The 26,013-nt window shown below is 39.0% G+C and overlaps 1 protein-coding gene across 8 annotated transcripts in view; it reads right to left on the reverse strand.

The window, feature by feature from the left end:
* Nucleotides 1–26,013, reverse strand: part of LOC103047119 (neogenin) — a 231,936-nt gene that overhangs the window by 97,234 nt on the left and 108,689 nt on the right. The window lies entirely within an intron of this gene.

Here is a 26,013-nt window from a genome sequence, read left to right on the forward strand (position 1 = left end):
TTTAATTTCTGAATCAGTTTCTTTGATTTTGCTATTGTTGTTTTATTCTATAAACTACGGACAACTTTTCTCCCAAATTCCAAATAAAAATATTGTTATTTAGAGCATTTATTTGCAGAAAATGAGAAATTGCTGAAATAACAAAAAAGATGCAGAGCTTTTAGATCTCAAATTCAAGTTCATATTCATAAAAGTTTTATCTTGGCATGTTCTTCTCCACCAGTCTTACACAATGCTTTTGGATAAGTTTATGCTACTCACTCCTGGTGCAAAAATTTCAGTTTGGTTTGATGGCTTGTGATTATCCATCTTCCTCTTGATTATATTCCAGAGGTTTTTGCTTCTTCTTTTAGCATTATTGTGGCATAAGTGGTTGGTGTGGTGCAGTGGATAACATCACCGTCTGCCACAGAGCTACCATGTGGGAGACTGGGGTTCAATTCCAGGTCTGGATGACTATGCTGTGCTACATCAATAAGAGTCGTTGGGCAAGACCCCTAACACCATTTTGGCCCACCTCTGTACTAGGAATAACCTTGTAATTCGCTCTGGATAAGAGTGTCAGTTAATTACTATCAAACATAAATAACAAATTGTTGTTACATTAATCCAGCCCACCAACTTCTTTCATGGTCAGTATTGGTTCTATATGTCAGCTTGTCCAGAAAAGCATGTGTAAAACGTGTCCTTTAAAGAGTACTCAAAGCATGAATTACACTTTGCGACTGTTACTGACATCAGTAGTTTGCTTTTACTCACTCAAAATAACTAAGTGTGTTATGTTCTCTGTTTAGAACGAACTGATCGAAGACTTATCGAGATTAGATAAGTCCTTATCTGAGAGAGGTAGTCTTTATCTGTGATCTAGTAATAAACACATCACAGAGCAACACTAACACACGGAGACAAACACTTGCAGTTTCAACGTCAGTTCAAAGGAGCATTCCTCTTTGTGAATGCAGGATGGAGTTGATATCAAAACAGGATACACTACACACTCTTTCTGCTGACCTTTTTCCTCTACCCGCTGCACGCCATCCGAGCTTACTTCCCCTCAAGTTTAGTTTCTAGAGTTTATAGACAAAAACAAATTCCTCCCTTCAGACTTCTGCCGAACTGCAGACCAAGAACTTGGAGTTCCACCCGAGCGGTAGCGCATGTGTGTAATAAAGGAGGGAGTGAGAGAGAGATAGATAGATAGAGAGAGAGAGAGAGGGAGAGCACAAGAGAATGAGTAAGAGAAATCAATATGTAAACACTAGTGTAAAGCAGTCAGAGTGTATGAGGCCCACAGGGACCTGATAGATTCAGAGACTCAAATCCAATCTTCCTGCAATCTTCTCTCCTCACTACAGTCTATGCAGAGGAGGATTCATCTTAGGATCTTCGGGACATTCTTATCGACCTACAGAGTCTCCCACTTAATCGGCAATTCAAACCTATTTGCAATCCGTTTGACTGATGGAGTTTTTTCTCCGAGCGTTAACTCTGCCATCATTACCATTTTATCCACAGTCATAAATAGTCTTCCACAGGCTGATTCTCAGCTCAGTACTCCATGCAGTGAATGTCATGTCTACACTCTACACTAACCTTCACTACAATAAACTTCAAGGCGTGAAAGTTGCCCCGTATTGAATCATAAAGTGGACCGCTCAACCCAGGGTTCCTGAGCTCTTTGTAGAGATGCACCGAATTGAAACTTTAGGCCGAGAGCTAAATACTGAATATCAAACGCTTTTGACATTTTTTTTTCACCACTGAATTAATTATACAGCCTTAACATATTTACAAATCAACCTCAGCAATGCTATTTTAATCTTAAGTTTACTTTAGCAGTGTTTTTGCTTCACCCTGAGTGCTCTAGTAAGCCAGGGCAATATTAGCTTTCTCACAGTAAACTACACTCCGATATGCTCACCTCTGAACGGCGAAAGAGCTAGCACGGTTAGCGGGCAATGCTAATACTGCTCCAGCAGTGCTAGCCGGAGAACTGTACTTCAGCACAGTGGCTTTACTTGCTCCTTACAACCTGACTAAAAATAAAATAAAATTCATACATAAGGCGAAACCAACTTTCTTCACTGTCAGTGATATATGTCAGCTTGACCAGTGTTTTTTCTTTTTACCACTAAATTGATTATACAGCATAAACATATTTACAATCTACCTCAGCAATGCTATTATAATCATTTGTGTACTTAAGCATCTCCCACCTCCTATCCTCACCATGTTCTACAGAGGGACTGTAGAGAGCATCCTGAGCACCTGCATTACCGTCTGGTTTGGGAACTGCAACAACTCAGAGCGCAAGACCCTACAGCGGATAGTGCGGCAAGCTGAGAAAATCATCGGAGTCTCTCTTCCCTCCATCACCGAGATCTACACCACACGCTGCATCCAAAAAGCCACCAGCATTGTGAATGACCCCACCCATTATTCACATGGACTCTTCGCTCTGATGCCGTCCGGCAGAAGATACAGGAGCATCCGAGCCTCCACTACTAGACTCTGCAACAGCTTCATCCACCCGGCAGTCAGACTTCTCAATGCACAGAGACAGAACTGAACCCCACCCCACCCACCACTCACCCAACACACTCACACAAAACTGAACTGAACAACCCACCCCCCCTTTACACACACAAAGACTGAACTTCACCCACACACACACACCCAGTCAGCACACATGACATGACTTTATTCCTTTAGCAATATTTGCTGCACTCTTAAAAACTATAAACTATCTACCTCAGTAACTGCTGTGATTATATATGTTCTATATGTTACAGTATGTTACACACCTCTGCACCTTATCCTCACTAAACACTCTATTATACTGTATCGGTACTGCACTGTCCTGTCTTTAAATTGTCTCGTCTTTTGTATTTATTGTATTTATTGTTATTTAGTGTTATAATTGTATATTGCACTGTCGTCACTCCTGCACTTTATGTTGTCTATTGCTTGTTGTTCTATGTTGCACCATGGTTCCGGAGGAACGTAATTTCATTACACTGTGTACCTGTACTCAGATGTAATGACAATAAAAGCCTCTTGACTTGATAAATGCATCTTAGCACTGCAATTCTAATCAAATTTACCTCAGAACTGCTATTCTAAACATAACAAATCTTAGCAAACTAAGGTAGGCTAGTTTGCTAGTTTCCCTTGTACAGCTTGTATCTTTTAACTTAAAAACAGTCAACACGTCAACAAAAATAGCGAAGATTTTGAAGATGCAGTAAACTGACACCAAACATGATAAGTGATGTCAAATGCTTTATTTGATTTATTGCGACTGGAGTGCAAAAATGAACTTATACCTGCCGTTTCTCTGTTCTTGTGTTAGTGTGTTAGTGTTAATGCTACTTCTGAAAAAAGTCCTAACATTAGAAGAAAGGCTGCAATATGACAAAAAGTGTTTGGTTTGAGTTTTAACTTGTTTTATTTTTCTAAACAGCATTTTTGACCAAATCATTTTGGTTGCCAAATATTCTGTGAATCCTGTTTTTTGTGTACTAAATTAGTGGTTCCCAAATATTATCCTATAGTATTTATACCATCATATTTTAGTGTTTAGTGTAGTTCACAGCAGATTTCTTTAGCAGGTGATGAATCGATACTCTGTGCTTCTAAGCTCTTCTGGAGGATGACTGAGCTGATGATTCACACTAGGTGACATTTTGACAAGTCATAAATATAGCATCAGTGCGGCATTCATTACCGTTTTTGTCAAATGATGAGGTAGAAAAACACAATAAATGAAAGGGTGCCACATCATCAGTGTTCCTTTTGATTTAATCATTTAAAACAACCAGATCTGGACTATAGATGTGTGCATGCATGTCATGCCATGACTAGAGTCATTCAGTTATTTAAAAATGTCAAATACAGCTTCATTCCAGAATGTGCAAACATTTTCATACAGCAAAGTGAGTGATTTAGAAACAATACTGCATTTAATATTCATTTATGAATCAATCTATCCTCATCAATCTTCTTTTCCAGATATTCCCAGTCTGTGGTGGATGCAGAGCCTACCTGGAATCACTGAGTGAAAGGCAGGAATGCACTCTGGACAGGAAGCTCGTACAGACACTTTTATTTACTCACACCTCCGGGCAAATCTGCATGAATTTACCCACCATGCTTGTTATTTTGGGAGGTGGGAAGCACCCACACAGACATGAGGAGAACACACCCAAACTCCTCACAGACAGTAACTGCAGTGAGGACTGAATCCACAACTAGTGCTAGGTAATAAGACTTAAAATATATATCAGCATTAAACATTTTATTCCTATTATGTAAAGCAGCAGTACTCAAGATGGTCCTTTTAAATTGGATTTTGCAGTATCCATAAATATAACTATCCCTGCAAACCCTAATTTATTCACTTTCTGAGTGGTGGTGAGTTGTGCTGGTTAAAAAAACAATTGCACTAATTCTAATAAAAAAAGGTACTGTGAAGATATACCGTATTTTTTGCACTATAACGGGCACTTAACATCCTTTAGTTTTTAACATTTGCCAATCAGAGAGAAGTATTATCAGACTGTAGCTTGCTGCTAACCCCGGCTAGCACTGCTGGAGCAATATTAGCATTACCTGCTAACCGCGCTAGCTCTTTTGCTGTTCAGAGGTGAGTATTATCGGCCTGTAGCCCGCTGCTAAGCCTGGCTAGCACTGCTGGAGCAATATTAGCATTACCTGCTAACCAAGCTAGCTCTTTTGCTGTTCAGAGGTGAGTATTATCGGCCTGTAGCCCGCTGCTAAGTCTGGCTAGCACTGCTGGAGCAGCACTAGCATTACCCGCTAAATGCGCTAGCTTTTTTGCTGTTTTACAGAATTACAGTTTTGTTTACTTAACTTAGCTAAGCTCGCCACTGGGTGGTGACCTTACTGACCTACTGAATTAGAAGGAAAACATGGCGACACTCCCGTTCCTGACTAGTGTTGATTAATGCACCGTACAATCCAGTGCGAAAAAAAACTGTAGTTATATTAATTCACACACTGTTAAACCAAATGAATTGCAGAATTAAAACTGGTGTGAACTAGCAAGCTAAAAGAAAGCACAACACAGTCATTACTACTCATTACTAACTAAATAGATTCAACTGCACAGAAGAGTTAACACCACAAGCTGACGTTTTAAAAGTACTTTTCCACATGCTAGATGCAATTACACCAGGGTTCTTGCACCATTTTAAAAGTCAATTCTTTTAAAAGTTTAATGCTTTTTAAGACCTTTTTTTAGATTGCAAAAAAATATTATTTAAGACCCAAAAATGTAGTCATATTTTTTTTGGTAGAAAATAATTAGTTTTATTGGAAATCAAAATTTAATGTAGCTAACTACGTTACTATTTTAGCTAGCTCTCCGCTAACCTTAGTCCTCTCCCCGATAACATAGCTAGCTCACCACTAATGTTACTATGTTATCTAGCTCTCCATTAACCTTAATTCTTTCCCTATTAATGTAGCTAGATAACTCGCTGCTAACGTTAGTATGTTAGCTAGCTTACTGCTAACATTAGCTAGCTCTCCATTAACCTTAGTTCTCTTTCACTCACCGCTAAAGTTAGCATGTGTTTTACCACCGGCATTAAACGCACCGTCTGAAAATGTAATACGTACAGCAACTTTACAGTAAGTTTAAGACAATATAAGACTTTTTAAGGACTTGCAGGAACCCTGTACACATTCTCACCAGAGAGGTTTCTTAATCCCCAAAACTTACAGACTTTCACTTTAACCTTAACTATACTTTAACTATAACAAATCCTTTTCTTCGCATTTTTCTTTGCTATAAGCTGCTTTTGTGGCTTTGTGTTTGAGTTGGTGTCAATATTACCTCCATGTGGCAGACTGCATGGGGTAAGAGTTACATTTAGTGATGGGACGATACACTTTTTTCAGCTCCGATCCGATACCGATATAAAACTGATATAAGATTGCCGATACCGATACAAATATCGATACTTTTAGTTTATTAATAGTACTATGATTAAGGTTAAATAATGAGGCTGAAACAGACCACACAGCCCTTTTAAGAGTATCCACAGGTGCATTTAATGTAAATGCATTCAAAAGTCATTTATTTGACACACTTCATATGCAATTACACAATAGTTTTCTTTCAAATAAAATGTTAGAATTTTTATTAAATATAAAAAAAAAGTAAAATATTAAATACGTTAAATATTAAATTCAGGGCATTTTTTGCAACGGTTGTGCAGGAGACTTTTATTTTGACAGGTAGCATAGAGGATTAGCTGCAATAGCTAACGGCTAACTGGCGATGCTAACTGTATTTCCGAGCTAAATTAATCACTGTTTTTTTAATAACAGATTGATTTCTTAGTGCTGGTTAGGGTTGGTAGGATCTGTGGTTTGATATTAGATGTGGATTATGGCTGTAGTTCACTTAAGATAGTTATTTATTACATTCACAATGCCGGAATGATTTTGCTAGCTAGGCTAACAGACTGCAGATCTTAATGGAGATGGCTAACGGCTAAGTGGCAATGCTAACTGTATTTCCGAACTAAATTAATGACTGATCTGTTTTTTAAATAACAGATGGGTGTGTTTGTGCTGGTTAGTGTTTGTAGATGCTGTGGTTTTATATGATATGTGGATTATGAATATAGTTTACTCCAGTCTGTAGTTCATACCTTCACAACACCGGAATGCAGCTGCTGTCAGTTCAGTGCTAGCTAGGCTAACAGGCTGCTGGTGTTAATCTGTTTACCTCTCAGAAGCTGACTTTACGTGTACCGTTCTGCTGTACAGCGTTTCCAAAGTGAAAACTCTCCAGATAATGGACTTTTTTGTAGATAAACAGCTAAAGTTACTCAGTCAGCCGCAGACTGAAGCTGCTGGGGGTTCAGGGTAAACTGTTAAACTGGAATCCTGATCAGGGATGCGTTTTGTGTTAACGTTATGGCGGATTTATTGTTCAGCTCAAGCTTTGGACTGGAATATGGATCGGTAAGTGGATCGGCAGCGCCCGCCCGATATCCGATTCGTCGGATTACGTCAATATCGGCCCCGATACTGATATTGTATCGGATCGGCCCCATCTCTAGTTACATTTACATTTATATAATTTACTAGACACTCTTATCCAGAGATACTTACAAAAAATGCACAGTTATTTAATTCTAGTATCAACAGACCCCAAATTCTAGATACTCCGAGCTCTAATACAATCCAGAATGATCAACTCAAGCCACACTGCTAATGATACACTTGATGATGCGCATGATGTGACTATACATACAGGACTATGTTTTAAGGGGACAGAAAATAAAACCCACATTTTCAATTAACTGCCCAGCTCTACCTGCAACTCCAGGTCCTCTGAATCTGTGCTGCACCAACACACTACCTCTCCAGCACCTCCGTGCCACCTTACCTTTGATATTATTATTAATTTCTCATATTATCACACATTTACAGACGCATAACATTATTTCAAGTATGAATAGGATTGCAGGATTTACAAAACCGATGCCGGATCCAATTTGGGAGGTGCCAGATTTGGATCCAGCTTGTTCCTACACAAATTAAGCCCTGACTAAATGAGGCTTACAGCTGATGGAAAATTCACCTTTAAAAAAGGGTTCATGTAGCAGCAGCTTATACATGTGTGTGTGTGTATGTGTGTGTGTGTGAGACTGTTATTAAATGTGCAGTACACCCATTCCTCCTCCATCCGGATCTGCTGGAATAAATTATAAAAGTAAACTATTTTTAAAAGTCAGGAATCAGTGAAACAAGAGGTTTTGGCCTGCAGCCACTCTAAGCATCTTTCTTCACCCATGACTAAATACCAACAGCTAAAACTCCTTCAACTGCACAGAAAACAGTGAATATAGACACAGATCCACCCTTACTGTCGAACCAAACAGCACTCGACACTTTAAATTGTCCAAAAGAGGAGCGGAGCACTGCCAAGGACTCGTGTACCTCAAAAAATAACTGATGCGTAAAAGAGAGAGAGAGAGAGAGAGAGAGAGAGAAAGAAAAGAGTGAACACTCGGAGGAACCTCTAGAATAGTGCAGGAGGTGAAGTGACAGGTGAGCCATGCTTAATTAAAACCAAATTAAAGGGCTAGAACAGTCCCTGCATACAAAGCTTATAGTTACCGGTCTTTTTACAGCTGCAGATTTACTATAGCAGACAGTGCTCTATGAAGACTAATGGTAAATAGTAAAAAGCTGAAGGTTGTGTTTAGCAGTAGTTGTACACACAAGATACCCTAAAAATACCCTAAAACCCTTAAAACCTTTTTTTTTATTTATATTCTATGTGATTCTCTAAATATAATTGAGTGTTCAATAATAGTCTTAATCACAATATAATGTCTTGCTTGTATTTTTGCAATATACCCCATTAATTTGTTACCATTGCATTAAATGACACCATATGGGTCTTATCAGCAGGGTTCATACACATTTTAACCAATACATTCCATGATTTTTTCATTACTTTTCTATGTTTTCAATGTGAATTTTCTCGATCATGCAATTTTTAAAACACCAGTGCAGACATGGACAATAAAACCAAAAATGTTGATTCACAATCTTTAATAAAAAAATATGTGCCAGATCCTGAGAGCTTCAGTGTGTAGAGCTAAATTACTGAATTAACTCTGAGCTGATGTATTTGTTTGCTCAAAGTAGATTTTTCTCCATCAATAAACTGAAACACAAAGATTTGGAGAGCAAATTTCTTGACTTTTCCAAAACTTTCTGGGTATTTTTGTTTTTTCAAAAACTTATTCAGGCCTGGAAGTTGCTAGTTTCAAATTCCATGACTTTTCCAGGTTTTTCATGACAGTGCGTACCCTGTGTATCAGTACAAAGGCCTATTGAAGAGTCATCTGTACAATAATTTTAATAGCAGACATACAAATAAACATCATGAGTGTCAGAGACTAAATCAGAATTGATATCTTTGGCTTGAAAATTAGTAGAATGTCTTTGTTCGACTCTTTCATGATAACTTGACAATCTTTTTTTTTTTTTTTTCCCAGGAATAAAAGTGGGTCAAAAGTACCATGTAGACAAACCCCTGGCATGAGACAGTAAATTTATATAAAAAAAATAAATAAATACTAGGGGTGTCGAAATTATGTCATGGATGATCAATGATTCCTCCCTCACAAGAGTGGCGCAGCACGCTACGCAAATGTACACACTGTAGCCGATGCCACGGACATTGTGACTGCTCAAAGAGCAGACCTTTCTCCAGAGAATGTGGACATTCTCATCTTCTTAAAGAAAGACTTAAAAATATCAAAATAACAGTTGTTTTGTCTAGCCTCAAATATGTTAATTGTTTTGGTACCTTAAGGAGCATCTTTCTCTCAGATAAATATAATATTATATTTTTGTTTAAGAAAAAAAACTAGTCATTCTCAGGGACCGAGTCTTATTTTTCAGGTTTAACTGTTATAGTAGGATAGAGTTCAGTTTGTTAAGGCTCTAATTGTTCTATTATTTTGTTGTTATTATTTATTATTTGTTTTGTTATGTTGCACATTGCTGTTTTAATAGTGCACACTGCTGCTACCAAAAAAAAGCCACTAGATGGCATTACATATATATCTTAATTAAATTATTTAACTTTGACCATTAGTGCCTAATGTGGTGTATTACGGATCACTTGTATCACTTTGCATCACTTATATCAAGCCCACCTTTTGAAATAAGATTTAAATTTAAATAATTGTAAATTTGATTAATCAAACCAATGACTGAATAATCTAAAACTGGCATAGGCCTCTCTGCTGTAAAAAAAAGAAAAAAGAAAATCGAGAATCAAATCGTGACCCTAAAATTGGAAATAAAATTGAATTGAGGATTTAGAGAATCGTGACACCCCTAATAAATACATTCAAAAAATTGAACCGCAGAAGGAACTAAGCTTACGTTATTATCAACCAGAGGTACTGCATATGAAGTTTAAAAATTTAAGCCTCAGTATTTGAATGCTGTGGTCAAATTTTGACGTAACGTCCAACAGTCAATTTTCAGACAATTATAACTTGAGAAGCAATCTCTCAGAATCAATTACGTACACGCTCCAAAACAGGGCAGAGAAAGCACTGCATCTGCCTGGACCACCTCCAGACGGGAAAAACGATTCTGACAAAGTGCCAATGATTCACACAGAAACACTCTTTCAGGAGAGGAATCAGTCATCCCAGGAATTCCTGCACTGTCCGCCAACTTTCCAGACACACACACACACTCCAGCATTCCTGCTGTAATGTGTGTGTGGTGAGGGGGGAGGTGGGAGGTGTTTAAATCTGATCCAGAAGTGAGATACAGCAGTAATGAGCACACTATTACCGGGCTCCCTTTATCACTGATCTCAAACCAGCCTGCACTGCCCCTAATGCTAATGTTTACCATGAGGAGAACGCTAAGAACCACATTCCAGTCACACTATTGATCTGCTTGGAGAAAAGGACAGAGCAAAAAGCACTCTCAAACTCACTGGAGGGATTGGGTTCTCCGGGAGCGCTAAATGCTTGTTTATGCTCTACTGGTTAAGAATGACCGCTAGGCCTGACGAGGAGCGGAGTTCTGCATACCGTTCAGCAGGATTTGTTTAGTCAGAGCATGCAGGCCTGGAAGACCATCTGAGGATAGGGGTTACAACAAAGCGTCTGGCTGCAGACTCAATCAGCGCAACAAACAACAGAGTTAAAATACATGGCCAGTAAGGCATTAAAGCAAGTTCTTGTCTCCTGAACTTACCTGAGGAGGAACACTTTAAAGGTTAAACATTTTAAACGTCTAGTTGTGGTCTCTAGTAAGAATGAATGACAAGTGAGCCGTTTGGTGTGAAAAAAGTGCTCAGGTGATCTGGTATAGCACTGCTTTAGTCCAGTGGAGAAGTGGGGGGGGGGAGGATTTCTTTTCTTGCTGATGAATGTTCATACATGCAAACATATCGCCTCTGATTGGCTAACAGCACTGCGAGGCAGGGAGATGGACAACAGTTAGAAAGAAGGAAAAAAATAAATTTTACACTATAACAGTCTTTTTTAATGTCATATGTCATTGTGCAACATGTGCAATGCCCTGCCAAGTGCAATTTAGCCACTGACCTCGTCTTAGAGTCTCTTTAAAACGCCACTCTGTGAAAATCCACCAGAGATCCTGGGTAAACCCCGGGTATTTGTTGTCTAAGCCGCCCAGGCAGTTGGAACTAAACCTAGAGGTGGATTTTTACTTTTAACTAGGGTAAAAAGAACTGTTTTAAAAATACACCTACTACCCATCTCAACTATACATCGCTGGTAGTGTTAAATGGACAAATTCTAACCATTTGTTCCTTAGCTCTGAATTACAAGCACAAAAGAATAAAACACTGATGTGTTATTTGCACAAATAGCACAGGAATGAATTGCCACGTTGTTTCTATTGCTGTTAGCTCCTATCTTACAAGACGGCGTCGCTGTCTGTGGGCGGTCACAAGCCAAGGTGGGCGAGGCCATGAATACTAATTCACAGGTTGACTTAGATAAGGTGCTTTTCCTTATCAACTGGTTTTTATGAACATTTTCTTTTAAGCCCCAGTCAATGCTAGGCTAACAGCACACAGACAATTCAGCTCTCCTTCTTTTCCAAAGTCTTTGTTCCTTTGTTTTTTTTTTTAGTTTAGGGGAACTAACAAACCAAATATCTACTTTAAAGCTTGCAGAAAAAATCTTATTTTATTCTTACACCCCCCCCCCCCCCCCCCTTACCTGAAAGACTTGAGTTTTATCATTCATCAGTCATGTTGTTTTAAGTGTGCATCTAATCCTAGCACTGGGGCACTGGGGTTAAGGTAATTACCAAGTAATGAAAGTTTAATCCCACCAATTAGCATTGTGTTAATAGGCTACGCATGTCTTTGCCTGCCCAAACCATCACAGAGTGGATCATTAGCTTTAAACCATGGTGAGTATTTGAGTTGTATCAAACATGAATTGTTTATATGGTTTCCAACAATTTAAGACACACTGTTTTTCCTAAAAATGGACAAATTTACACACAAAAACATCAAGCTAAATGGTTTACTCTACATGTTTTCAACTATGAGCTGTTTTCTCATACTAAACTGAGGAAAAAACATACGCAAAGCTCCTCATGACAAACCTTCAGTAAGAAACATCTTGTATTTTTTTATTAGGCTAAAACAATGCTACTGAGGAGTTTTGACAGAGACTATTGTAATAATCTGTGTGAGGTTGTTTTTATTTTCTTTCTAAAGTTTAAAAATGTTCAAATGCAAAAGAAATGTGGACTAAACTAATGTCTACATTATTATTCATTATTAACATGAAGATTTCTGCTAGCATTAAGATAAGTTAAACTTCATCTTTTTACTAAATTTGTTAATATACACATATTTATATGATGTGTGTGAGCAATTATAAGATCAGCTAGTTAGCTTGCTAACAAGAGTTAGCTCTGTAGTTAGCTCTGTCCTCTAGCTTAACCAAATTGTTGAAGCTTAGCTTGATAAACTAGTTAGATTTAACAGGACTGTACAGAGCTTTAATGTGCGATTAAATCATTGCATTACTACTAAACTACTACTAAGTACAAAAACCCTTTTTAAAGGAGGATACATCCTTTATTGATCCAGCAAGCATTAGCTCATCTGAATGGGCAGCTTTCCTTACTGAAACCTACTTTCTAAATATAAACACCCACCACTCTAATGTCTAGTTACTGAAAAAACCCTGGTTTGATTAATATAAGCATGGTTACATAACGGCAGTAGTGTTTTGCCTCACAATTAATCTGATAATCTTTTAATGTGAAACATAATAAAAAGGGGGAAAAAATGGAGGTCATACAAGAGGCATTCAATTCATTCTAGCGGTGCATCTCAAACAGATCATTTAGAGAAAAAAATACTGGTGTTGCTGCAGTTGGTCAGGTCTAGGTTCAGCAACAGTATACGCTGAAAGAATGAGGTCAGCTGACCACCTGAATATACTGAATATAGATCAGGTTATTCCATCAATGGATTTTTTCTTCCCTGATGGCACGAGTATATTGCCAGGATTCATGGGGCTGGAATTGTGAGAGAGTGATTTAGGGAGCATGAGATTATCATTTTCACACATGGATTGTTCACCACAGAGTCCAGATCTTAACCCCATTGAGAATCTTTGGGATGTGCTGGAGAAGACTTTGTGCAGTGGTCAGACTCTACAATCATCAATGCTGCTGCAAGATCTTAGTGAAAAATTAATGCAGCACTGGATTGAAATAAATCTTGTGACATTGCAGAAGCTTATCGAAACAATGCCACAGTTAATGCATGCTGCCATCAAAGATAAAGGCGGTCCAATTAAATATTAGAGTGTGTGACCTTTTTTTTGGGGCGACTTTTTTTGGCCAGGAAGTGTAAAAGTTAACAGACTGTACATATATAGAGACTGTTAACAGTTTTTGCAGAAATAATTTTTTAATAAACTGGCCTATAATTACATTTAGGGCGTTTTGACACTAGACTTTTTCTGGACTCTGGACTGGTGTGCTTTCTCTGCAGGTTTAGTACGCTTGGTCAAGTCTGAAAGTATAATAATACTTAGTTACAAATAAATCTAGACCGCTTGAGTATTTTTATCCAAAATAAAGAATAAAAAGCTGCTACCAGCTGATTGAACCACAGTTCTGAAAAGGCGTGTGTGTGAAAACAAACCAGAGATAATGAGCTCCTCCCCCAGACAAGCCCAGAATCGGTCCTGAATGAGGACTCATTTATTCTGGACTAGTCGTCTATTACAAATCTGCAAACGTTATTTTTTGTATTTTAAATGTTTTAAAAATGTACTTCTCTGTGTGGTTATAAAATGTACCTCTGAAACTGAGCTGTTTTGTCTGTTAGCACAAGTGCTGTGTATGCTTCCTGGGGAAGACTTCTGTCAGAATTTTATAACTGATCAACTGCTGAAGCAGAAGCTCCAATTAGATGTTAGCTGCTGTCAGTCCCATTAAAAAATCAAAGCGCCAATGAGTGAAGGTCGAACGTGTCTTGCAGAATTGCGTACTTTCCTCCCTCCCCAGCTCAGCAGGACAGAAGTAAAGAAGGCACACTTGAGTGTCAGTGTGAGTGTGTGTCTCTCAGTCTCGTCACAGTGTCTTCACTCTGTTCACGCCCTGCTGCCCAGCTTTTTGAGATGGACTTGAGCTCCATCTCCAGTGAGGGTGAATCTTATCTTCTGTTTCTCCTTTTGGCTGACTTCTTTTCTGTGGATCTTTTACTGGTTTTAGTGTTATTTACTGGGTAGGCCATCTTTTTTGATTTGTTGTTTTTGTTACTGGGCTAGATAACAGTGTCTTCTTCCCTCTGGCTGAGTCATTTCCTCCAGATGTTTCGAGCGTACATCAGAAACGCAGCTGAAGAGAAGTGAATTGACTGATTTGCTTGTTTCCCTTCCTGAGGTTAAATTACAATCAGGGATACAAAAAGGATGCTGCTGCTCAATCAGTCCTGATTGGCTGCCAATTTACAGTCCAGGGAGAATAGCCTCACTACGGAGGCAGAAGCCCTTGCTCTGAAAATAATCAACGCAATAAACCAGTGGAAAACGAGGAATGTGGTCAATGTGTGGCACCACCACACAGACCAACACAGCCCATAATAGACTATGTAAATAAAGGCCTTTTTGTATGTAGGAGTACGTAGGTTCCGAACCTTGAGTTCGAATGATCTCGTAATTATAGCTCAGAAGACAGTAACCATAGAAGAAGTGTCGGAGAAAGGTCCACCGTACCGCAACACTTAATTTCTTACCCCCATTTTTAGCCCCCCTAACAGCCTGACGGCACTCGTGCGTTCCACCGGGGTCACGCCGGCCGTGAAGGTCCCCGTCTGGCCTCAGAGGGTCAGGGCATTGTGGATAATATTGCAATATTAGAATGTATGAGGGATGGGCAGGGAGCACCGAGGGGAGACATCAAGAATGCATTACGCTGTCGGAAGACCATTAGAGAGGCAATTACAGTGCAAATGGAGTCTGTCAGCAATCTCCATTTCAGCTCGCCAAATGAGCAAAGACCTGCAATTAGACATTTAGCCGTCCTGCCTGCCGCCGCCGAGCGACGAGAGGCCGAGTCGGGAGAGCCGAGCATCATCAGGATGCAGGCGGCACGCCTCGTCTTCCCACAAACCTAAACAGCTCATGATTACTCAGCTTTTTTAATACAATGAATTCAATCATCACCTGTTATATTCCACTGAATAGGTCGTTACAGGAGAAGCACAGCGGAATAGGAATTGCAACCATGAGGGAAAAAAATCTAGTAAAAGACAAAAAAATTTTTAATAAATAAATAAAAAATACCACCCCATCAAAGGTTCAGTATTATGCTGTATTGTTTGCGGATATATTTTTTAATAAAAAAAAAACAAATCCATAAACTGATAACACTGGTACTCGTCTAATTTGTAAATATGTTTGGCTCATTTTTTGGGAAAGTTTGAGCTTTATTTATTGCATAATTGTTTATATGTATACATGTTTACAGTTTATATGCATGCTTTAAATTTTTATTTGCTTCAGTTTTGCAGTAAGTTCTTTGTTGCATTTCTTTATAAAATTTTAACATAAATAAAACATTATTTATTTTGTAACAAGTTGTTTAAGTGTTGGTAAGTTACTGTTTACAAAATACACAAAGTTTAAATTTTTGGTTTGAAACTGTTTTACTACGTAAAACATAAAAAACTGATGATGTTATGATTAGTGCTGCACCGATACCGTTACAGTATCAGAACAGATGCTGTATCGATAAATAAGCGCACTGATACTATGAAGCACTACTGGATGGCGCTAGCACACGTGTCAAACAATGTGTGCCCGCCACGTCCTTTTATGTGGCCCGCGAGAGCTTGTAAAATCTTAGTGTCTATAATAAATAGGCCAGAAGCGTTCTTTGACCAAAAACTACATTTCCCACAATGCTTGTCGATTGTATTACCCGCGAAGTTACGGCTTACTGCCACTACACGGCAGTGTAGTCATTGATGTGGAAACCCTGCCGGAGGGAAGGTGTAACTTCGCGGGTGGAATTGAGACATACAAATGTTTATCCCATAATGTCCAGAAAAAGAGAAGTTGATGCAGACGGACGGCTGTGCTTCAAGGCGAAAGACCGGTATGCCTTTTGTGTTACGAAGAGTGTTACTGACCAAAATAAACGCTTTTTAGGAGAGATATAAGTTCTGTGTAAATATTTATAAGACAATAGCTGACAAAATCTGTTTTAATGACGTTAATAAACATCACTGTGACAGCGCTAGTCACAGTTTCACCACAGCAAAGGACGAGGACATGAATCACTTATCTAACCAGCCTTTACTGATTTCTGCCCCCAAATAACCCTTTCAATAACCTCCAATAGCCTTTAATAGTCTTCAGTAGCCTTCAACAGCCTAACCTGGCGGCCGTGGTGTGTCCACTAAACTCTGTAGTTATAAACATCCTGAGGTTAGCAGCGCGCTAACTGACCTGTTTATAATGTAATCAGAGCAGTGACTCTGTGACGGCTGCTCTAAGCTGCAGCTGTTAGCTGCTTGGGCTGAAAGATGAACTGTAGAGAGCTGTATTATCCGGTTAGTGGGGTTAAAACCTTTATTTCCTACACAGAAGAACTTTAAAAACTGTAAAAACGCTCCAGACTGGCTCAGCTGAGCCCTGTAGCCCGTGGCTGGGCTGTAGCTCTGACTCAGTTAAGACTGCGGGCTCGTGCTGCTGCAGCTCCCACTAGTGGTTGTATGAGGAACTGCTAACAATTTTTGATTTTATATTTATTAAGCCTTATTTCAGTATCAAACGTTTTGATCAAAGTTAATATAACTTGTATTTGATGTCATTTCTATTCATTTGAATAGTTTGGTTCTTGATTGATGGAGTTTTTGGATTTCATAACATGACAAATTAAAAGGATTTATGTTAATAGAGCAACAAGCAAACATTTTTTTTTCCATGCAACTGTAATATTTGATTGAATAAATAATATATTGAGAGTTATTTAACATTAAGAAGTAATTACATTCATTTTATATTACATCTGGTTGCATTTTATTACATTTATAAGTTACATCTGGCCCTCAGAGGACAGCCAATATGCCAATGTGGCCCTCGGCCAAAATGAGTTTGACACCCCTGCGCTAGCAGTATGAAGTCTGCAGTATGGGATCATTATGATTTGTACTGACAGTGTTCACATAACAATCTGGAAACTTCAAAGGGTTTAAAAGGGAAACATTTAAACTTTAAAATTTTAAAAGTTTGTATTATGCAAAACTGACTTTTTGAGTGCTCTAAGCTCTAACACACAAAAAAAAAATCCACCCATCTGTTTTCTGTGAATCAGCTGAAAGAGTTGGTGTGAGGAATCTCATACTTCTATGAGCCTTTTGTATTTTTCCCTTATTGTGGCGTCACAATAAGAAAATGTACATAGAACAACCCTGGAACCACCCCTTAACCATCAACCCTCACCAGAGCCCCACCCACTAAGAGCTACCATTTCGGTCACTTTGGTTGAGGACCGCAGAGAGAACAGAGCAGGATTAGCCAGAAGACTTTGTTTGAGGGAGGGATCTGTACCTGTAACACGCACAGCTAATGGAATGTTTCCTCTTTGAAGGTGGATTATGGAGCTACACTAATGTTAATTTCCTCCAAAAAAATAAAAATAAAATTGCAAGAGCCCTAGTTTCACTAGCACATTCCTGAAAGCGTTTTGTCATATCAAAAGATAATATAATATATCCCTACCACCCCTACCAGCCAGTGGAGATTATCTCATGATTTCAGCAGTACTCATTGGGGACTGAGCTGTTCAGATTCCTGAATCGGCGGCACACTAAAACAGTATCTGAACTACAGGGAATTCTCTAAGTGCTTTCCTTCAGCACTTGTATGGATGTATGGACGAACACATTCATTCTGCAACTGGTCTTGTGTATTTTCTCCTCTTCTCCTCTTGTTCTATCGCTCTCCTACCCCCTATAACACTATAAATTTTACATGGGAGGCAGCGTGGAAGAACCCTCATCATTAATCTTGGTAATCCCAGAGTTATGGGGTGGACACAGCTAACATTGGTTTAAAAAAAAAAAAAACTGGACAAACTCCCCAGAGCCCAAACATTGTGATCTGATTTTTATCGAGCCGGTTCCAAACTGGTTTTCTTCATACAGGAAGAATGTGTGGGAGACCCACCAATACAGTGTGTCTTCAGGGGGAGGGATTCTGGAGAGCAATCTGAGATTTAATCTTTTTTCATGCTTAGTGGACAAAAGGGAGGCTTATTTGTTTTACTACCCGTGCTAGTGCCCTCAGATCACACATTCCCACAATTCCTCAGTTGCTCTGCACGTTTGTGCATTTGCCTTTCTCCAATACGACTAGCAGAGAATCTGAGGAGCTCATTAATTAGTTAATGAGTTGAATCATGTGTGGTAGATGAGGTGTGCCCAGATATGAGGAGATTGTGGCTCCAAACAACTGAGAATTAAAAAGCTAATGTTAAAAAAAAGAAAGCAGGTGGTAATGAGTGGTAACACTTTATTTTGAGTGGCCTCTTTTAAATGAAATGAACACTCATCAGACTCTCTGTAACTCGTCAACAACATATCAATAGATCATTTTTAATGAAGACTGATAGTCAATTCAGTTGTTTTTCACTTGTTTTGAAGTGTCCTAATTCATATCTCTAGATGATTTACCAATTTTCCATCAGCTCTAATACAAACCATCTCAAATTGACATGTTACTGACAAAAATCTGCAACTGGGACTTTATCATATTAGACTGAGTTTAAGGGGTCAGAATGAGGGATAGGATTAGATCTTGGTCCTGGGTTAAGGTTAAACCTAGGTCTATGTTTGAGGTTAAATTTTAAACAAGGGCCAGTGTGATGGTAAGATTAGGTTTTGGACTGAGGTTAAGGTTAAAACTAGACCTATGTTTGAGGGTGATGGTAGGATTAGATCTTGGTCCTGGGTTAAGGTTAAAACTAGGTCTAGGTTTGAAGGTGATGGTAGGATTAGGTTTTGGACTGAGATTAAGGTTAAAACTAGGTCTAGGTTTGAGGGTGATGGTAGGATTAGGTTTTGGACTAAGGTTAGGATTAGGGTCTGGTTTAGGGTTAGGTTCTGGACTGAAGTTAAGTTAAGTATTAAGTTTCCTGTAAAGCTGGGTTTTGCTTAATGGCAGTTGCATATAAAGGCTATTTCATGTAACATTATTATGTTTTAATACATTATCGACTTATAGTAAAATAAATGGATAATAATAATAATATTTGATGATTTTGATATCTTTTAATGTGTTTATTTGTAAGTTTGTTCACATATATATCAGTGAACAGTATTTTAGCAAGTCATGCCATGATCAGTGCTTCAATAATCATGAATCCATACACACAGTGTGTACAGCAGTAAGTGAACAAAAATAAGTAAACTTAGTCAAATGTTGTTGTCTAAAAAAGGATATAATTGCTTTGATATGCTCAATAATTTCTGGAACGATATATCAAGCAATTTATCTCAGTGTATGATGTCTCACTTCTGCTGCTTCATTGATACACAATTGTTGCATTATGGACACTCTGTTAAGAGATTATTAAACATTTAAACATGTTAAACATAAACAAAAATAAAGTGCTACCTAATGTTGGTGTCTGTTTGAACTAATTTACTTAGAAACCACCTACCAGATTTTATATGCTGTATATTTCACACTATAAGGCACACCAGATTATAAGGCACACTATCAATGAACGTCTATTTTCTGGTCTATTTTGTAATGCTAAGCTAAGCTAAGTAAATAAAACTGTTATTCTTAAAAAAAAATAAATCTAAATAAAGTCAAAAGAGCACTGAATGTTTATCTACACAGATTTCTCTCCTGAAAACTCTCCTGTTTATTTGGGTGAGTAAAGAGTTTATTTACAGTAAGCTTAGATTTCCAGATTTTCACTAAGGCTGGGTACAGCAATATTATCATTAGAAGCTAACCACTCACTAGCCGTGGTTAGCAGCTAATGCCATCTAACAGCGCTACACTGAGTAACCCTGAGTGTTCTGTTAAGTCAAGGCAATATTAGCTAGCTGGTAGCTCATTTTAACACGGTAAACACGCAGACTACAGTCTGATATACTCGCCTCTGAGCGGTGAAAGAGCTAGCGCTTAGTGTGGTTAGCAGCTAATGATGTGCTATCGCAAGACAATTATGTTACAGGTGTTTTTATAGGCGCAGGTAAAATTCTGTGGCAAAAATGTGGTTTGATACTGAGATCAATATAACGTAATTTAGCAACCCAGCTTTAATAGTCCAGGATTAGACTGTTAGTGTATTTCTCTGCAGATCTATCTGATGGGCGCTGCTTCTTCCTGTGAAAAAATATGACCTGCCTGCTTCAAACTACAACCTGCTACATGTTTGCCTGCTATGACGGCGGTGCTGCAAATTGAATCCCGCCTGCTAGTCACTGTGTGCAAAACGCAGTACCTGCGATGACACCCACCTTGTGCAGACCTCTGTTGTTGCAGCCTTCTGTCATATGTGTCATCCAAAAAAAAAAAAAAAGCACTTTCAGCCAAATGAGTGGAAAGATCTAATAATTTATACTGAACAATAGAGCTGTCAGGGAAAGCCAATAAATGGCAGGTTTAAGGACATTTTTAAGCACTACTTGCAACTGTTAAATGGAAAAAAGTGTTTAGAATCACTTATCACACTTGGTATCAGTTTACTACCCTTACAAAAAGGTAGCTGATTTCCAGGGGACAGATATGAACTGTACCAGACTATGATAGTATGCATTCACTAAAGTAACTTAACTGTAGTTTTTGTTTGTTTACCAAAAGTCTAAATTCGTTGTAATGTTATTTAGAAGCACTGCTGAGGTAAATGTATTACTAAAACTGTACTGCGAAGGTAAATTTACGACTACAACACTTAAGGTATATTTACAGTATATCTAAAAGAGCTCTGCTAAAGCAAATTCATGACTAGAGTAACACGGCTCAGGTCGATTCATGACTGGAGTAGCACTGCTAAGGTACACTCATGATTAGAGTAGCATTGCTGATGTAAATTCATAATTGGAGCATTATTGCTGAGGTAAATTCATAATTGGAGTAGCACTGCTAAGGTAAATTCATGATTGGATCATTATTGCTAAGGTAAATTCATGGTTAGAGTAGCCCTGCTGAGGTAAATGCACTGTGCTTTGTTGGTATGTCTGCTGACATGTAAGAAATGTTGCATAGTCAATAAATACTTCTAATTCTATTTTTGTAATAGTTTTTTTTTCTTTGAAAAGCAAGACAGAAATAAATTAAGACTATTGAGTTTTAAATACATTGGCTAAATTCTGCCTTCATTCTGTTTGGTTTCAGTTTCTGCCCAAAATCGCCCAAAATTTTGCAGCATCCTAATTTTTATTCACAGCGATTTGTGAAAAGATTATGAAGAAAGCACATAAATGAAACACAGCAAACCTGCTTAAACCCAGAACCACAAGAGCTTTACTGCACTTATTCACATGCAAGTGAGCTTCTCTCCTGAAGCCTTGAAGATAAAATGCATAGCAACTCCTTCAGGCTGCTAACCAGACAACCTCGATTCCTCTCTCCTCGGAAAATCTCTAATGAAGATGAGCGCGAGAGGTCAATAACCCTTTCACTCCACACATGCAAACATTTCATCCCTCAAACGGAGTTAATGGCGGCAGGGTAAATAGAATAACTCCAGTGACATTAAAATAAAAGATAGAAGCGAGGTATGGAAGGAACAGATCAGAGGCGCTGAAGGTTGATTTACATGCTGGGTCAATCCTGTCAGTTATACATAATTCATGTGTGCCTGACGGCTCTTTGGTGGAAATGGCCTGCGCAAGACAGTCATTTCTCTATTCTCATCAGAGACGGGAGAAACGGCCATCTTACAAACAATCCAGACACAACACAAGGCAATTTACTGTGTGTAAATGGCTTAGTGTGACTCCACATAGGCACACAAATCAGGGTGCATGTAGCTCTGTGTGTGCGCGCGCGTGTGTGTGTGTGTGCGTGTGCATGGCATGGTTATGATGCCCATATCAGGAGCAAACACACAGTCATAACATGAAGAGCTGCATGGATTCCATATAATCAGACACAGCAGAACAGACATGAAGCATCAGGTAGGATGGTGCAAAGCTGCATTTAAGACTTAATTATTGTCTGTAATGATTATTCAAAATAACTGACAATATTACTTATAAAAAATTGTTAATAATTTAAGTATCAAAACATCATTAATTTAACTTAACTCCACTTTATTTGAAACATGGTTGCAATAATAAAGGAAAAATAATAAATGCATACACAAATTACACAAATAATAAAGGATACTCAGCGTTTCTCTGGGTATTATTTGGGCAGTGTTAGGGCAGAACGATTTGGGAAAAATATCTAATTGCGATTTTTACACAGAATATTGCGATTGTGATTTAAATTGTGATTTTTTTCATCCATAAAACCTAAAACTAGTTCCTTTTTTGGTCCAGATCAGTTGATGAGTTTGTTTACTTGGAGCACTTTCTTCCTTTGTTTGGTTTATTTTCACACAGGCACAAACCTAAACGCACCAAAATGCACACCAAAAAAACACACAAACACATTGTCTTCTCTGAATGGTCAGAGCTGTCTGGCGTGGGATCATAAAAGCAAAATATAGTAATATAAAAGATTCTGTGTTCCAGTGTGTGTATATCTGTGCAGTATGGAGCTGATTTAACACAGATCACTGAAAAGACGTGCAGCACAGATATATGCGTAGTAAACCAAGGTGTGTTGCTGCGAGTAGTGAACGCAGCACATGCGGCTTTCAGTATGAAACTACTCAGCATGGAGCAGCAGAGACAGCATTTGTTCATAGCTGTGGTAGTAAACATTATCTGGCTAATAAAATCAGATTAAACTGCACCTTATCAGCAGTTGAGCTCAATTAAAGAGGAGTATATTTGATAGATGAGTCGAATTGAGACCAGATCATGTTCTCACCATAAGCGAACCGCTCCAGTATTGGTTTAAAACCTGATCAAACAAACCGCACTCGAAGTACAAATGAACCAGAGTCTGTTTTAAACGTGCTGGTGTGAAAACGCCCTAAGAATCTTACAGTTTCATTCTCAGCATTGCATTGACACTGACAATGATGGTGTGTGTGTGTGTGTGTGTGTGTTGGTGTGTGCTGGCATGACTTGGTCAGCTACAGCAGTGCTGCTGGAGTTTTTAAACACCTTAGTGTCACTGCAGGACTGGGAATAGTCCTGTGATCACTAATTAAGGATGTACCGCATGGCAAAAATAGTTAGAAATTTGGCAAATTTAGAAAGAAAAAAAAGATGAGCGATTAACTGACTACTAAAATAACCATTGGCTGCAGCCCTATTAGAAATCACTGTACGAAATATGAAAATGTCTGAGACACACAAATATCACACTTCAAAAGTTATTTTCACTTGATAATTTTAGAAAATAGGTGCAATTCATCACTCCTGCAAGCCTCCCAGCTACAACAGCTCCATTAGCACCCCTTAAAGGCAAAATTCTACCTCTAATTCTGGTACAGTTCTCAATGAGGCTTGCTCAAGGATGCTACATTAATGCTGGCAATTTAAAATTCCCAAGTGACTTCCCTTTGAAAATAAGAATATGCACGTTACAATGTACCGCAGTTAAACCCAATGGGTTAGGTCTCCCATTATGCCAGCCCTGTTAAGGCTAATTACCATGGCAGGCTAATAGCTGTTACATTCAGAGATGCTGAATAGTGTATTCTGTGATTAAGCCTGAGTGAATGTACTCTTACAATCATTACAAGGCAGTAGCAGCGATTTGCACAGGGTTTAGTTTGGCCTGCCAGGTCTCCCTCTGAACAGAGGAAGTATGAATGGCAGCAGTGTGAGGCTGTAGGTGTGGGCTGAGCAGGAGCAGAAAAGAGAAATATTTGTACGATTTGGACTCCAGCATTGTTGGCAGCCCTAAAGAAACTGGGCAAAACTGCAGAAATGAAGAAAAAAAAATCCATGTTTTAGAAAAGCTCTCATAAGAAAAGCAGGCACCTGCAGATGGTCTGCATAAATGCAATTTATGGATGAATGGATGGATGGATGGATGGATGGATGGATGGATGGATGGAAGGAACTTTATTGATCCCTTGGGAGGTTCCCTCAGGGAAATTAGGGTTCCAGTAGCAGCATCAATACAGTACACACAGATAGAAACAAAGAGTAGGTGTATATAAAGTGTATATAAACAATATAAAGTGCAAAGCAAGTAGACAAAAGTATAAAACAGCAAATATAATTAGTATAACTATAAATATAAATATGCAGTGAATGTATTTGAATTGAATCTTTATTGCACTTATTCCGTATGTATTATTTTATTGCGCTTAGTCCGTATGTGTTATTTTATTACACTTAGTCCATTTGAGTTGCTACTGCTCCTCCTCATCCTCTGTCCTCCTGTTACTCCTCCTTCCCCCAGGGGAGGAATTGTAAAGTCTGATGGCATGATGGACAAAGGAGTTTCGGAGTCTGTTGGTCCTGCATTTGGGGAGGAGCAGTCTGTCACTGAACAGGCTCTTCTGGTTGCTGATGACTGTGTGCAGAGGGTGACTGGCATCGTCCATGATGTTCAGCAGTTTGTCCATAGTCCTCTTCTCTGCCACCGTCACCAAGGAGTCCAGCTTCATGCCAACCACAGAACCAGCACGCCTGATCAGTTTGTCCAGCCTGGATGATTCCTTCTTTGATATGCTGCATCCCCAGCACACCACGGTGTAGAACAGGACACTGGCCACCACAGACTGATAGAACATCCACATGAGTTTCTTGCAGATGTTGAAGGACCGCAGTCTCCTCAGGAAGTACAGCCTGCTCTGACTCTACCTGTACAGGTGGTCAGAATTACAGGTCCAGTCCAGCTTTCTGTCCAGCCACAGCCCAAGGTACTTGTAGGAGTCCACAGCCTCCACCTCAACCCCCTCAATCAGAACTGGTCGTGACCTTGGTCTGGACCTCCCAAAGTCAATAACCAACTCCTTGGTCTTTGAGGTGTTGAGCTGCAGATTATTCCTGTGGCACCAAACAGCAAAGTCCCTCACCAGAGTTCTATACTCCTCCTCGTTGTCGTCCCTGATACACCCCACGATGGCTGTGTCATCTGCAAACTTCTGAATGTGACACAGCTCGGAGTTGTAGCAGAAGTCTACGGTGTACAGGGTGAAGAGGAGAGGGGCCAGTGCGGAAAAGAGGTTAAAAAGTTACAAAACTACGGAGCTACTGGAGAGGCAGCCGTCTCTCACAGCGCCAGACTACGACTAGGAAGGATGAAGGATTCAATAAAAAGTATTCTTTATTTTTTAGACTAAAATATCCCTAACACTTCTTTCATTTCAATTTTGCTTATTTTTCATCTCTTTGTCAATATTTCTGAAACTGAATATCTTTATACTATCAGTAAAGCAGCAGCAATGTGGGGAACGTTAGCAAATGCTGACACCACATATACCCATCCATACATCTAACCATGTGTAAGAACAGAGAGGGTTTTGTTGTTTTGTGTGTGTTGGTCAGTTCAGCAGTGTGATCTGTGATCAATGTTAAATACATACCACTGTAAGACAACAGAATAAACAATTAAACCAGAGTAAATTAGGTTTAAGCCTAATTTATACTTCTATTTCGAACCTACGCCATAGGCTATGCACAGCCTTAGTCACTAGGATGCAGCCTCAGACTCTAGAAGGCAGGCTCAGACTCTAGATTTAAGCCTAATTTATACTGCTGTGTCCAACCTACGCTGTAGGCTATGCACAGCCTCGGTGCCTAGGACGCAGCCTCAGACCCTAGATTTAAGCCTAATTTATACTTCTGTGTCGAACCTAAGGCGTAGCCTATACACAGCC

Source organism: Astyanax mexicanus, chromosome 2 (genome assembly GCF_023375975.1).
Source record: "Astyanax mexicanus isolate ESR-SI-001 chromosome 2, AstMex3_surface, whole genome shotgun sequence".
NCBI lineage: Eukaryota > Metazoa > Chordata > Actinopteri > Characiformes > Acestrorhamphidae > Astyanax > Astyanax mexicanus.